Consider the following 17236-nt stretch of genomic DNA (forward strand, 5'->3'; position numbering starts at 1 on the left):
ACAAGACAAAATACTTATCCTGAATTATGAATTATTACGATCAATGTTATGCATTGATAGTCGATTGTGTATAAACTGAATTTAAATGAATTGAACAAACACAGTATGAAATATTATCAATAGTTGTACGCATTATTTCCACTATTAGTGATACTTTTATCATACACCACACATAATGAATTAATAAAACAAGTGGTATGAATTAACAATAAATATATGTGAATTTGAAATTACATGCGATCACTTACACATTATAAAAATGCATTCGTTCAATACTTCACCATAATTCGTTCAATAAATATATGTGAATTTGAATAATTCATACATTGTTAATGTAAAATTCATACAATGTTGCATATCAGTTAATTAATTTATAATCCAATAATTCATACATTGATACTGTAAAATTCGTACAAAGTTGTATTTTAATTATTCATAATCCAATAATTCATTCATTGTTAATGCAAAATTCGTACGTAAGCTGAAGAACTGAATTTTTTATTTATTTATTTATTTTGGACTTAATAATTCATACACATTAATTCATGTCTAATGAATAATTAGTGCATATTAATGTCTAATTTATTTTGGAAAAACCCACGTTACAACAGTGGATGAATAATAAAAATGTGGTGAACTAATTAACAATAATGATATGTGAATTGATAGTTGCAATTTACGAATTCGTAATTAACAATATAAATGTTAATGAATCAATTAAATTATTTTATTATGGCACGTAAATGAATGTTAATGTATTGGATTTAATAATGGAAATAATATTAGTATTAAATATTGTGATCCCTTAAATCTTGGAGTAATTGAATCTTGAAATGTAAAATTACTTAATAACCCTAAACTAAATTGACGTGTAGTTTACAGCTGAAAAAAGGGATTAAATCTGGCCATCCGATTTTTTAGATCTAAAGGTCCATATTCCTATTTTATAGTTTAACAATTGTTTTTATTTTAGCCTCTCCATATATATATATATATATATATATATATATATATATATATATAGAGGGGGGCTAGAATAAAAACACTCTTAAGTGTATAAAATATAAATGATTTTCAGCCCTTAGATCATCAAGATCTACGGTTGATTCGTAACCCTGTTGGATGAATTCGTGGTCCTGAGTTCGAATCCCAAAGGTAGCAAAAAATTATTTTCACAATTCGTGTCACAGCCCGCCCTAACTAGGGATAGTTAGGCCGAGTGATCCACGACTAGGGATGGGGTTAAAGAAGAAGGGGAAGAAAAGGGGCGTTATTTATAGCCGTAAAACTTACTCATCTTAATAAAACTCGTCATTTTTATTCATTAATACTCAATTGAAAACAGTCTATGAAAGACAGCATAAAACTTAATTAATATCATTAATCAAGTTATACATCATATGAAACCATTCTCTTAAGACTCAAAGTATGACATAACATACTATAACATCAACAACATCTTGCAGCGGAAAGTAGCTAGACATATGTATGAAGACATATTCTAGACAGGTTAACTATTTATTAACAACCCTGGAGACTCCGCTCATTGCAGCACCATCATCACATCAGCTCAACCTGCACATTTAGAAAACATATGCAGGGCTGAGTACATAAGCACTCAGTGGGCACGTATGCCTAGGTATAAAAATACATGCTTCAAAACTGTAAATTGTCATGCCATCATAATCAGTACAGCAAGGGAGTTTTTTCGCTAAAAATGCCCAAGCTTACTAAGTTCATTTGTGATTCTTAAAGTTCGTCTGATCAGACTAAGTTCTTTTGTAATCTATCATATCTGAAACTGTGTGCCGGAGAGGTGGCCACCTCTCACGGTCACTTGACCGGCCAACCCGCTAGATGACTCACGGTCACTGGTGTACACTAGCCCTGGCAGGATAGCTATCAACTGCTCAGGACCCGAATTCGATTGCATCATTGGCAAAGCCAAAGCAGATAGATATCATACTAAAATTTAAACATTTTATGGCAAGACAATACTTGAAATAACTTTAACTCAAATATTTTGTAACGAAATAACTTGCTCAAATGTAACATTAAACTCATTTGATAGATATATATAAAACTAAAATTAACAGTTAAATCATCTCATGCATTCATTCGTATAAGAGGCCTACGACACGCAGGGGATCTCTATATACGTATAGTAAAAGTAATGCCCACATCGTTGTGTCTCTGTATCAATGAGTAACGTCACTCTCTCCCTCAAGTCGTTACTTCCCAAAAGGACCTTCATCGTTATGAAGAATTGGTGAGAAGTTATAAAAGAAACCTCGATTAATAATCTAATTTCTTTTATGAAACATTAGTATCTCTAATGTTCATCTCTCTTGATTGTTAATCAATATAACAATTATTATCTCTCGTCATTACTCATTAATTATAACATCCTTATGTTATAATTAGCAGCGCTTCAATTAAAAGAAATATTTAACACATCGAAAAGTCCACTTTCTTAGCAGATCTATTCGCTCTCATCTCGTCTAATTAACCAATTAGAAAGTTAAACTTTCCATTAGGCATGTATTTGAGTCACGGGTCAACAAGAATCGACTATGCTCAAATTCTAATTTCACTAAAAATTTCGGCATGACCTATTCATATATCATGTCAGCCACGAGATTTCAACGCGTGAATCTCACTACGTGAACTCGTCTCTCGACTCAAAACTTAACATCTTGACATCTTTTCAACGCAACCCAAACAATTCAAAATCATCAAAACTCTTTATCAGTAAACTATCATTTATACTCGACACCAATTGTTCGAGTGTCAGATACCAACATTTATGTGCGTTAATCATAACTCTCACAACTCACACCATTTAGTCATATCGTATCATCCATCAAAACAAATATAATCAAGTTGTTTTCTAGAAAGTTTTGCTGTTTTTGTGTCATCTTTAAAAATTCATAACAACCAACTCAATAATCATAAACTCTCATACCAATTGATCTCAAAAACTTCATGAAGTGTAGTTCACTCTAAAAATGGTAGTTAACCAAAAAGGTTAAAGGTTTTTTTGAAGATATTGCTCTTTTAGTGCAGGCTGTCAAAGATTGACAGTTTCTGCCAATTTTGTTTAGGCCATTAGAAACCAAGGCAAACCTTAATAAAATTCCATCAAATTTAATCAGCCAAAACTAAAGGTATCCTTGAAGATTTGGTTAAAATTTCACAAGAGAAAACGTTCATATGATCTGCCAAATAAACAATGAAACTCATACACTTTTACTGTTGGACAAATATGACAGCAGAACAGGGCATTTTTGAAATAATAAACTGCTCTGTTTCAGAGGTCATAAAAATCGAAATCTTATGTTTTTAGAAAAGTATTGAAGTCTAGTTTCGTTTAAAAAAAACGGTGATGCAAAATCCTTCATGGATTAATAGATATAAACGTTTTTGTGAAGTCTACCAATAGTTGACAGATTCTGTCAAGGATTTTTCAAAATATCTTTAAAATAGCAAACATCATCCAAAAGACATGAAATTTTGCAGCAACGAAATACACATATCATAGATAAACATACTAAAATTTCAGAGCCATCAAGCAATGAAAACTCATCGAAACATAAGCTTGAAACTGCTGTAAAATTTTGACAGAATTCCAGTTTTAATTTCGTTCAACAATTATCATCCATAAATTGTAAATCAATTAGCATGCTCATGTGATATCGTAGAACACATATACGCAATAATATTCATTATGCAACGTCTCAAACTTCACGAATTTAAATAATCATACTCTAAAAATTTATACAATTTTCGTGCTTGGAAAAATACGAATTTAATATATATCGATTCTAGCATACCCCTAAGCACAAATATCAAGTCAAAACGATCAAACAAAAATCGAAAGACAAGCTAATATGTGAAAAACGGGGCTGCCCTCATGGGTTTCATAGCTACGGTTCGTTCCGTTCTTACTCCCTTCATTAAACATGCTCAACATCTACCCAAGAACAACATACTAAAATTTCACGACGATCCGACGTCGTTTCAAAATAAAGTCGAGAATCGACGTTTTTCGACGTCGACAAAAATCGAAAAGAAAACCATCAAAACGTAGGTAGAGATCTTACCTACTTAGATACGTGATCGAAAAGATGATCGACGCTCGTCTCGGTGCTCAAATCGGAGGTCAAAAGCTCCAACACCAAAGAAAATGGTGTTATGCGTGAAGTGTGTGTGTGTTTTAGGTGTTAGTGTGTGTGTTGTGGCTGATATCAACGTGATATAGTGTGAGTGAGTGGGTTTGGGCGGTTGGGGGGGTGGTTAGGGGTAGGGTAGGTTAGATATTTAGTCGTTAAATATCTCGTCTCGTGTCGTTTTAACGACTAACTACCCATACTCTTCGTTACTCGCCCTCTCAACCTCTACTCACTTTCATTACACTCGTAATTCTATATAAATATAGAAAATACAAGCTCGTTCTCGAAATTCTGATAAACGAGATCTACACGTTTATCGAGAAATCCCGATTCACTATTCACTCGTCGTAAAAAAAAAAACTTTCATTATTGGACTCGTATCGAAAAACTAAGAATATTTCTCGACGACGTGCACATAAGATTTTGAAAGTCGACAAAAAGACGAAATAGCAGTATTTTACTATTCATCGTCAAAAAGTCAAAATTTTGAAAAACGTCTTAACGGACTCAGATCTCACTTCCGAGTTCATCATTCTCATTCAAATAATTATCTCGAATTATTCAAATACTCAAACTCAAATACGGATATAAAATCTCACATCATTCTCACATCATCGAAAGAACATCTCAACATCTTAAAAAAAATAACAAGAAAACTTCATATAACTCCTCATCTCTTTACAAAGTAAATCAAACAAGGGATCTAAACCTTAATTACTCAAACTCAAGAAATTAAACACGTCATCAAAAGCCCGGGTATTACATACCCTCCCCCTTAAAATAAATTTCGTCCCGAAATTTGTACCTCTTGTAAATGTTTCGGGTACTTCTCTCACATCTTATCCTCAAGCTCTCTTTCCACTTCTTTCTAACTATCATATCTCCATTGGACCTTATCCAATGCAATCGACTTATTACTCAATTGCCGAATTTTATGATCTAGCATCATCTGAGGTCTCTCTTCATAACTCAAGTCTGGTTCTAAGATCATTTCTTCTTAGTAAACCACATGGTTTGGGTCGAAAATATATATCCTCTCAATTGTGACACGTGAAACGCGTTATGCACATTTCCAAAGCTAGGTGGCAAAGCCAACCTATACGCTATTGGACCTATCTTTTGCAATGTCTCGTAAGGACTTATAACTCTGGGTCTAAGCTGTCCTTTAACTCCAAACCTATTCATCCCCTTTGAGGGTGAAACCTTCAAGAAAACTTTGTCTCCTACCTCGAAACTTTGTCTCACATCTTATAGGCAAACTCAATTAGTGGCAATACATTCTCCCGATGTACTCCTCTATCAAGGATAGTAGTTCTTATCATATCTTCTATCGTCTGCTATGCTAAAATTCATCCTTGTACCCAACTCTTTCTGTAACTCATCCAAAAACGTGATGTAAATTTTTTTTTTATTGATCTCTTTCTGAGGTGATCTTACATCGGTACTCAAAGCAATCTTATAATCTCACGAACGTACAATTGTGCTAACTTATCTGGTCCATACGCGATTAGGATCGGTATGAAATGTGCAGATTTTGTTAGTCGATCTACAATCACCCAAATTGCTGTATTTTCTCTTTGACTTTTGGGTAAAGCTGTCACAAAATCCATCGTTATGTGATCCCATTTCTACTCGGGAATCTCCAACGGTTTTAACTTCCCATAGGGTCGTTGGTGTAATGCTTTCACTTGCTGACAAGCTAAGCATCGCTCTACAAACAAAGCTATGTCTCGTTTCATTCCGTCCCACAAAAATCTCTTTTTTTTTCACAACCTGATACATCTGTGTGCCTCCTGGGTGGGCGGTGTAAGGCGTGTCATGAGTCTCACTCATGATCGTATTCTTAAGTTCATCATCGCGGGGAATGCATCTTCTCCCCTCAAATAAGATAGCATTGTCTGATTTTTTTTTTTTTTTTTTTTTTTTTGTAGTTCTTGAGATCTCCTGCTCTTATCCTTTCTCGTAACTTGTTCATTGTCTCATCTTTCCTTGTGCTTCAATCACCATTTTCCTCAAACTAGGCATCGTCTCAACAATACTCGCTATCGTCCCTGGTGGTTTTATCATCTCTATCCTCATCTTGTCAAAGTCCTTTATAAGCTCATCCTCTCTCGTGAGAAGACATCCTAACTTTGACGAGACTTTTCGGCTCAATGCATCGGCTACTACATTGGCCTTGCTAGGGTGATAATTAATGTCGCAGTTAACATCCTTTACTAATTCGAGCCATCTCATTTGCCTCATGTTAATATCCTTATGCTTGAAAAAGTATTTCAAAGTTTTGTGGTCCGTGAAAATCTCACATCTAACTCCGTAGAGATGATGTCTCCAAATTTTTTTTTTTTTTTGGGCATGCACAACGGCTGCAAGCTTTAAATCATGCATTGGATAATTTATCTCGTGGGATCTAAGTTGTCGTGATGCATAGACTATAACTCTTCCTTCTTGCATCAAAACACATCCTAGCCCATTCTTTGACGCATCTGTGTAGATGGTATACTCTTTATCCATTTCCGGGACTAGCAGCACTGGTGCTGTAGTCAATTTCCTTTAAGCTCTTAAAAACTCTCTTTACACTCCTCTTTCCAATTGTACTTAACTTCTTTTCTCGGTCTTGCTATCATGGAAAATCCTTTAATAAACCTCTGATAGTATCCTGCTAAACCTAAAAAGTTGCGAATCTCGTTAAGCGTAGTTGGTGATCTCCACTCATGTACAACTTGTACCTTGACGGGGTCAACTTTAATTCTTTCGGATGATACAATATGTCCTAGAAAAGTTACTTCGTTCAACCAAAACTCGCACTTGGTGAATTTGGCAAAAAGCTTCTCAACTCTTAGCGTTTCCAACATCGTTCTCAAATGTTTTGGCGCTCCTGCTCATTCTTCGAATAGATGAGAATATCATCTATGAAAACTAGGATAAATTTATCCAGTTATTGATGGAACACTCGATTCATGTGATCCATGAAAACTACTGGTGCCTTCGTCAAACCGAATGGCATAACTATGAACTCATAGTGCTCATACCTCATTTGAAAAGCTGTCTTAGGTGTATCCTCCTGTCAAAATTTGAACTAGTGGTATTATGATCTCAAGTCAACTTTCAAGAAAAACTCGCTCCTCGTAATTGATCAAACAAGTCATCTATCCTCGGCAAAGGATATTTGTTCTTGAGTGTCAATTTATTCAGCTCTCGATAATCTTTGTACCTTCTCAACGTGTCATCCTTCTTTTTGACAAAAAGGACTGGTGCTCCCCACGGGGATACACTAGGTCTAATAAAACCTAACTCGAGCAATTCTTGTAGCTGAATCTTCAGCTCTCGTAGCTCCTTAGGCGCCATTCTATAGGGTGCCTTCGACACTAGTGCTGATCCAAGTTCTAGGTCGATAGTGAACTCCAACTATCTTGTTGGTGGCAATCCTGGTAAGACCTCGGGAAATACATCTCTATATTCCCTTACCACTACTACATCCTCAAAGTTTTTACTTGATTCTCCTTCATCATTCAAGTAAACTAGGTAAGCTTGTGCTCCTTTCTTCTTTACCAATTTCGACGCCTGAAGTGCCGAAATGATTGGAACTCTCTTCTTTCTATCAATGCCGTGAAAACATGTCTGTTCCTTCCCAGGTGGTTGGAAAGCTATCTGTCTCTTCTTACAATCAATCGGGCCAAAGTTCTCTGCTAACCATTCCATCCTTAGAATAATGTCTACGTTCCACATATGCATTAAGTGCAAGGTTCTTGCTTTCATCTTTAGTGATCCTAACTCAAGCTCTAAGTTAGAAATCATGTGAGAAACTGTAGTAGCTCTTCCTACAGGAGTGATTACTCTCAACTCGGGACTAGCTTGTTTTGGTTCGAGTTTGAAGGTAACATGCTTCAACCAATTAAAGAATGCGAGGCTCTTGTATTAAACAGGATTCTAACTGGTGCATCCAATAACTTGCCCATACTACCTTAAAGTCCTGTCTTAAACCGGCACTTAAAACTCAGACATCTCTTCATCAGTATCCATCTTCTGATGAGCGAACGTGTTAGCTCACAGAATTCTCGATTATACTCTACAACCGATTTCTTTCCTTGCATCAAACTTCGATAATCAGCCTCTCGCTTCTTACTGTACTCCTCTGTACATACTTCTCAAGAGTAGTCTTCAATTGTTCTCAAGTGTAGTTTGCCAGTTGCTCAGGTGTTAAAGTCCTCTGACGTGCATCTCACTAGTCTTATACAAAAAAAAAAAAATCTACTAGGATAACTCAAAAGTTGTAAGGGTTCAACCATAGAACGACATCAAAACAAATTGTTCAAGAGACTCAAATGAATGACCTGAGGGTAGAATGAAGTAACTACCAGGTCGAACAAAAATGACCTAGAGTAAGAACCCATCTGGCTTTTCAACCGAAAGTTGAAACATGTGGGTTTATAAACCCAAAACACGTCTACTGAGATTTGGATCATGCGGACTGGCCAGGTCCAACATAATCACTCCCCAGTCACACGGGATATACTATCCCGAACTTGGAAATTCTGTGTCTTCTAAACCCTCAACATACTATACATAACAAAACTTAAGTTCACACCAGCAAGCTAAAAGCTTAAACTCAGGGTCCTATGTTCTAGACTCTTGTTTCGAAAGTTCAATATTTTTTTACTCTCCTCTCATGTTGCGGTGGTGGTGGCGGAGTATTATCCCGCCTATCCTTCACATCACACTCTTGATGACATCTTTGAGGCATTTTTGAAATCACAAAAGGAAAACTCAACTCGACCAACGCTCTAAGCATCCTCAAAACTCAAGTTCAATTTACTAACTCAACTTTAAGGAAACCCTCACGGTCACCTTAACATTCATCTGTAAGGCAATAAGCACTCACGAAATGCTAACAAAAAGACCACTCGAGTCCACAAAATATATCCATCAGTAGAATGCCTCTTTTTAGAGGGCTTACATAAAGGGGTTATTTAAACCCTACAAAAACCATAGTATCTATCGTAATGTCCCTTCTAAATCGACACCATTAATAGTACTATGTCTCGGTCTGGACCTCCTACGGTAATTGCTACCAGTTAACTCATCTAGTTGCTACTTTAGCACACTAGGAACATCCATCTATTTAACATCAGTAGGGTACTAAATTCGCATGCTTATCTATCATCATGTCAAAATCTCAAGTACCAGTATCTCCTAAGTAAGTTATATACATCGCAATGTAATTGCAACTAATCAAAAACGAGGGTGTACCGCGCATACTCTCAAGATCATCCTTAGCTCTAGCCTACATCGACTTCTCTTCTCATCCTCATCAACTCTAGCCCTCCTCGGCTACTTCTCATTCTCATTATCGTTTATCATTTTATCATCTTTGGTAACTGATACTCAAGGATCGACTCGATATCTACTACACTCTTCTAGAGTCCCTGGTAGAAAACAAGCATCCGGTCAGTAGATCCGCATAGAAAATCTGGGTATCTGTAACAAATCCCATCTCCTGTGGGTCCAATGCTCAAGACGACATGTCCCATCACATTGAGTGGCTTTCTTCCTTGCTCAATCCTACCACTCGATTGGTAGCACGGGGACTAGGTGCACGATGCCATCCAGTCTAGTAACAACCATAAGGCTTTCATCCTTTCATAGTCTATGAACATGTGTTTGAAAATCTGCTAGGGTATCTCTGTACCACATACTGTATGCCTCGTCCTCGTATCCGATCTTCCCTGAGTTCGATCTCACAGCAGTCCACTTTCGTGCAATGCCAACAGTCCTGGCCAACCTATAAGGAGAACTTAAAGGTGACTCTAGGAACTAACTCTACTTAGCTTCAGCAACAGAAATAAACAAAACATAACTTAGCAAAACTCCTACTAAGTAGTACTGTTTTCTTAAAACTCAAGCTCAAAACATCTAAATTCTCATCTCGTCCCATCTTTACATAGTAGGTAACCTCTCTAAACAATGATATTAGATCCCTTAATCTAAATCATCGCGACTCAGTAAGACAACTCAAACAATTCTCTCTCAAAGCCATCTCCAAAGACTATGGCTCATGATACCTTCTCAAGTACCATTCAGGTTGCGTGAGCAAAACTCGCGTTACAAAACATCTCAAACATATCGTACAATATCTCATTGCAGCATGCTAATAACTCATCATTAATCATGCTATTATACTCAAGCTCATAACTCAAACTCATAACTCATAACTCATAACTCATACCAACAAGTACTTAAAGCAATTGCTAATTCTCTCAAGCTTTAGCTCTAAGTTCTCATTTCATCCTTCTACTTAGTAGAAAATCTCTCTTAACAATGACATTAGATTCCTTCATCTAAATCATCGTGACTTATCACAACTGCTCAAACAATTCTCATCACAAAACATCTCAAATACATCACATCATAACTCATAATTATGCATCCTCAATCATATAACATCATATGATATAAACTCTCTCATGATTCATCATGTAACATCAACATCATACTCTTACAACATAATAACTCATTATTAATCATGTTGTCATCCTCAAACTCAAATTATGCATCTTCAAAGTGTAACATCATAACTCATCATATAACCTCAACATCATGCTCTTCAAAATTTAACGTCAAATAAACTTTGAAATTTTACATACCTCGTTGAGCCTGGTGTGATGGTGCGCTGAGCTCACGGTTGTTAATAACTATTAGCCTAGTAACTCATTCTAGACTAAACTCAAGACTTCAAATTCAGAGCTTTCCTTCGCTCTGATACCACTCTGTCACAGCCCGCCCTAACTAGGGATAGTTAGGCCGAGTGATCCACGACTAGGGATGGGGTTAAAGAAGAAGGGGAAGAAAAGGGGCGTTATTTATAGCCGTAAAACTTACTCATCTTAATAAAACTCGTCATTTTTATTCATTAATACTCAATTGAAAACAGTCTATGAAAGACAGCATAAAACTTAATTAATATCATTAATCAAGTTATACATCATATGAAACCATTCTCTTAAGACTCAAAGTATGACATAACATACTATAACATCAACAACATCTTGCAGCGGAAAGTAGCTAGACATATGTATGAAGACATATTCTAGACAGGTTAACTATTTATTAACAACCCTGGAGACTCCGCTCATTGCAGCACCATCATCACATCAGCTCAACCTGCACATTTAGAAAACATATGCAGGGCTGAGTACATAAGCACTCAGTGGGCACGTATGCCTAGGTATAAAAATACATGCTTCAAAACTGTAAATTGTCATGCCATCATAATCAGTACAGCAAGGGAGTTTTTTCGCTAAAAATGCCCAAGCTTACTAAGTTCATTTGTGATTCTTAAAGTTCGTCTGATCAGACTAAGTTCTTTTGTAATCTATCATATCTGAAACTGTGTGCCGGAGAGGTGGCCACCTCTCACGGTCACTTGACCGGCCAACCCGCTAGATGACTCACGGTCACTGGTGTACACTAGCCCTGGCAGGATAGCTATCAACTGCTCAGGACCCGAATTCGATTGCATCATTGGCAAAGCCAAAGCAGATAGATATCATACTAAAATTTAAACATTTTATGGCAAGACAATACTTGAAATAACTTTAACTCAAATATTTTGTAACGAAATAACTTGCTCAAATGTAACATTAAACTCATTTGATAGATATATATAAAACTAAAATTAACAGTTAAATCATCTCATGCATTCATTCGTATAAGAGGCCTACGACACGCAGGGGATCTCTATATACGTATAGTAAAAGTAATGCCCACATCGTTGTGTCTCTGTATCAATGAGTAACGTCACTCTCTCCCTCAAGTCGTTACTTCCCAAAAGGACCTTCATCGTTATGAAGAATTGGTGAGAAGTTATAAAAGAAACCTCGATTAATAATCTAATTTCTTTTATGAAACATTAGTATCTCTAATGTTCATCTCTCTTGATTGTTAATCAATATAACAATTATTATCTCTCGTCATTACTCATTAATTATAACATCCTTATGTTATAATTAGCAGCGCTTCAATTAAAAGAAATATTTAACACATCGAAAAGTCCACTTTCTTAGCAGATCTATTCGCTCTCATCTCGTCTAATTAACCAATTAGAAAGTTAAACTTTCCATTAGGCATGTATTTGAGTCACGGGTCAACAAGAATCGACTATGCTCAAATTCTAATTTCACTAAAAATTTCGGCATGACCTATTCATATATCATGTCAGCCACGAGATTTCAACGCGTGAATCTCACTACGTGAACTCGTCTCTCGACTCAAAACTTAACATCTTGACATCTTTTCAACGCAACCCAAACAATTCAAAATCATCAAAACTCTTTATCAGTAAACTATCATTTATACTCGACACCAATTGTTCGAGTGTCAGATACCAACATTTATGTGCTTTAATCATAACTCTCACAACTCACACCATTTAGTCATATCGTATCATCCATCAAAACAAATATAATCAAGTTGTTTTCTAGAAAGTTTTGCTGTTTTTGTGTCATCTTTAAAAATTCATAACAACCAACTCAATAATCATAAACTCTCATATCAATTGATCTCAAAAACTTCATGAAGTGTAGTTCACTCTAAAAATGGTAGTTAACCAAAAAGGTTAAAGGTTTTTTTGAAGATATTGCTCTTTTAGTGCAGGCTGTCAAAGATTGACAGTTTCTGCCAATTTTGTTTAGGCCATTAGAAACCAAGGCAAACCTTAATAAAATTCCATCAAATTTAATCAGCCAAAACTAAAGGTATCCTTGAAGATTTGGTTAAAATTTCACAAGAGAAAACGTTCATATGATCTGCCAAATAAACAATGAAACTCATACACTTTTACTGTTGGACAAATATGACAGCAGAACAGGGCATTTTTGAAATAATAAACTGCTCTGTTTCAGAGGTCATAAAAATCGAAATCTTATGTTTTTAGAAAAGTATTGAAGTCTAGTTTCGTTTAAAAAAAACGGTGATGCAAAATCCTTCATGGATTAATAGATATAAACGTTTTTGTGAAGTCTACCAATAGTTGACAGATTCTGTCAAGGATTTTTCAAAATATCTTTAAAATAGCAAACATCATCCAAAAGACATGAAATTTTGCAGCAACGAAATACACATATCATAGATAAACATACTAAAATTTCAGAGCCATCAAGCAATGAAAACTCATCGAAACATAAGCTTGAAACTGCTGTAAAATTTTGACAGAATTCCAGTTTTAATTTCGTTCAACAATTATCATCCATAAATTGTAAATCAATTAGCATGCTCATGTGATATCGTAGAACACATATACGCAATAATATTCATTATGCAACGTCTCAAACTTCACGAATTTAAATAATCATACTCTAAAAATTTATACAATTTTCGTGCTTGGAAAAATACGAATTTAATATATATCGATTCTAGCATACCCCTAAGCACAAATATCAAGTCAAAACGATCAAACAAAAATCGAAAGACAAGCTAATATGTGAAAAACGGGGCTGCCCTCATGGGTTTCATAGCTACGGTTCGTTCCGTTCTTACTCCCTTCATTAAACATGCTCAACATCTACCCAAGAACAACATACTAAAATTTCACGACGATCCGACGTCGTTTCAAAATAAAGTCGAGAATCGACGTTTTTCGACGTCGACAAAAATCGAAAAGAAAACCATCAAAACGTAGGTAGAGATCTTACCTACTTAGATACGTGATCGAAAAGATGATCGACGCTCGTCTCGGTGCTCAAATCGGAGGTCAAAAGCTCCAACACCAAAGAAAATGGTGTTATGCGTGAAGTGTGTGTGTGTTTTAGGTGTTAGTGTGTGTGTTGTGGCTGATATCAACGTGATATAGTGTGAGTGAGTGGGTTTGGGCGGTTGGGGGGGTGGTTAGGGGTAGGGTAGGTTAGATATTTAGTCGTTAAATATCTCGTCTCGTGTCGTTTTAACGACTAACTACCCATACTCTTCGTTACTCGCCCTCTCAACCTCTACTCACTTTCATTACACTCGTAATTCTATATAAATATAGAAAATACAAGCTCGTTCTCGAAATTCTGATAAACGAGATCTACACGTTTATCGAGAAATCCCGATTCACTATTCACTCGTCGTCAAAAAAAAAACAAAACTTTCATTATTGGACTCGTATCGAAAAACTAAGAATATTTCTCGACGACGTGCACATAAAATTTTGAAAGTCGACAAAAAGACGAAATAGCAGTATTTTACTATTCATCGCAAAAAGTCAAAATTTTGAAAAACGTCTTAACGGACTCAGATCTCACTTCCGAGTTCATCATTCTCATTCAAATAATTATCTCGAATTATTCAAATACTCAAACTCAAATACGGATATAAAATCTCACATCATTCTCACATCATCGAAAGAACATCTCAACATCTTAAAAAAAATAACAAGAAAACTTCATATAACTCCTCATCTCTTTACAAAGTAAATCAAACAAGGGATCTAAACCTTAATTACTCAAACTCAAGAAATTAAACACGTCATCAAAAGCCCGGGTATTACAATTCGTAACCATGTTTGATGAATTCGTAACCCTGTTGGATAAAATTCGTACATTAAAAAACGTTTATATTTATATTTTAAGAAGTGTTTTTACCGTAGCCCTCCCCTATATATATATATATATATGTATATATATATATATAGGGTTGCGCTAAAATAAGACTCAATCTTATACTATAAAATAAGACTCAATCTCAACTCTTGATCTCATTTATATAAACGGTCAGATCATGTTTTAGATGTGTTAGCCTATTTATATTAGGAGGTTAATAAGGTAAATACATTTCCATTAATTAATATGAATCCCATGATTTATGGGATCACGTTTTCCATATCTTCATGATGGCTTAACTTTGCACCGTTATTATCTCAGAGAAGTAATCTAGAGTTTTCTGCACAAACATTGCATCGCCCAGATCAATACAAATGCTTTAGAATTAATTTTCTGTATATTTAATTTTTGAATTGCATGTTTTTTAGTGCACGAATGTATACGAAATAATTCATGCAGTGACTGTGAAATATTCATTAACAATATGAAAATCCTTAGCATAAACTAACAATTTTATTCATTCACAAATTTCTTTTGCACGTATAGTTCGTATAAGTTATTATATATTAATATGTTGTTATTGTGTCTTACATATGTGGTTCACACATATACACATATTTATTCATGCAGGGAGTATAGAAACACAAGATCAATACAGTATTATTTAGAATGTGCAATGTTCATACTCAAATATACAAATATTCATACCACTCTTATAAACATTCATACAACATTGCTAGATTGGGTATTTTGCAAGTTTTTCCTCGGTTGTTGCTTGAATCATTTTCCACACCACCACCTACATAATAAACACCAGAATAATTATTCATACATAAACCACACAAAATGCACACAAAAAGATAAAAATCAGAATGAATTTTTTTGTTTTGATTCGGAAGATATGTGTGATTTTTGATTTGACACAATAAATTAAAATTCAAATTTTACTTGATAAACATAAAAATATTCGTTCATTTTTTAGTTGGGATTCATTCAATACTCAAATGGCGTCTCTCCCTTCCATATTCCAAGAGGTAATCATTGCAAATATTTAATTTCCTAAAAATTTACGCTTAAGAATCAGAAGAGATTGAAACGCAGATTTGGAAGGTCAAATAGCGTTTAAAAAGATATGGCAATAATACCCCTAAATGGCTTACGTTAATGAATAATCGATTATTTTGTATGAATTATTTAACCCATCAAATATTGCAATCCAACCGTCCATCATCTTGATTGTACGGTTGATATTAAGTCTTAAATTATAGATTAAGAGAAGTCCATTGAATAGCACTACCATATATATATATATATATATATATATATATATATATATATATAGGGAAGGGATCAAAAAAGAAGGCTAAATGTAGAGAGAATGAAGAATGAATCCTGAGCCTTGATTTATGCCATCTAACGCACCAGATTTTTCCTAATTTTCGGTTATAATAATTAAATTCAAGGACATACATGTAATTTACTTTTTATCATTAACAATCATTCCTATATTTAAGGTAGATATGATTTTACTATTTATGGACATACACGCATCAAACTTTAATTCTTTCACACATTAAATTAAAGTAAATCACACGGTACATTAATTCTTCCTGAACTCAGCCTCACGCCATTATCGTCAGCAATTGAAGAAAAACATTTTCTTCAGCATTTTCGTATTTTCCGTATTCGCACAACTTGAAAGTTTATTCAGTTTAATATGTGAAATTATTCAGATTAGTTAAATGTTAATTCAACAGAGTCTGTATTTCATATTTTACGTTAATTATGGTTTTTTTTCACAATTATTTTATATACTCGAATTCATGAATTCATCCAAATTTTTTATTTGTTCAAATTATTTTAATGTGTATTCAAAAATTAATATTATGTGAATAAATAATAGAATCTTCACCTAATTTATATTTTTATTAGTCCAGCAATTAATTATTCATAATTTAACTCTTAATTGCTTAAATAAAATTAGTAATTCATGTAGCATTTTATTTTTTTCATTATTTCAAAACATGTACATATTAATTTGGTTCTTTGTGTGATAATAAATAATTATATTGTATTTGAATATTGTTCAAAACGTACCCAAATAAGAATTATATTTTTGCGAATAGGGATACTAATTTGCAGAAAAACATAACTGTTACTCATAAATTGTGAGTAAAGAAAATATTTTGTTGAATAAAGTAACGTTATTCATGAATATATCGTATTCGAATATTGTTCATGACGTACTGAATAAAAATAATATTTATGCGAATAAGGATAATAGTTTGCTGAATAATTTATATGATACTCATAAATTGTGAATAAGGAAACTATTTTGTTGAATAAAGTAGCATTTTTCATGAATAAATCGTATCTAAATATTGTTCAAAATTTACCGAATAAACATCATATTTATGTGAATAAGGAATCAATCGCCTACAAATGTGTAAATATGGACGAAAACATCACATAAGCTAACTGCATAATTCA

General features: G+C 34.4%; 2 long non-coding RNA genes across 2 annotated transcripts; both read right to left on the reverse strand.

Annotated features, from left to right (window-relative positions):
• Positions 1–1349: 1349 nt before the first annotated feature.
• Positions 1350–4281, reverse strand: LOC131021003 (uncharacterized). Its single transcript, XR_009100821.1, has 2 exons — positions 4104–4281; positions 1350–2248 (listed from the first exon to the last, which is right to left on the reverse strand). It is a non-coding gene; the product is annotated as an uncharacterized LOC131021003 (long non-coding RNA).
• A 6823-nt stretch (positions 4282–11104) lies between these two features.
• Positions 11105–14036, reverse strand: LOC131021010 (uncharacterized). Its single transcript, XR_009100824.1, has 2 exons — positions 13859–14036; positions 11105–12003 (listed from the first exon to the last, which is right to left on the reverse strand). It is a non-coding gene; the product is annotated as an uncharacterized LOC131021010 (long non-coding RNA).
• Between the last annotated feature and the right edge of the window lie 3200 nt (positions 14037–17236).

This window comes from Salvia miltiorrhiza, chromosome 1, assembly GCF_028751815.1.
Source record: "Salvia miltiorrhiza cultivar Shanhuang (shh) chromosome 1, IMPLAD_Smil_shh, whole genome shotgun sequence".
Taxonomy (NCBI): Eukaryota; Viridiplantae; Streptophyta; class Magnoliopsida; order Lamiales; family Lamiaceae; genus Salvia; species Salvia miltiorrhiza.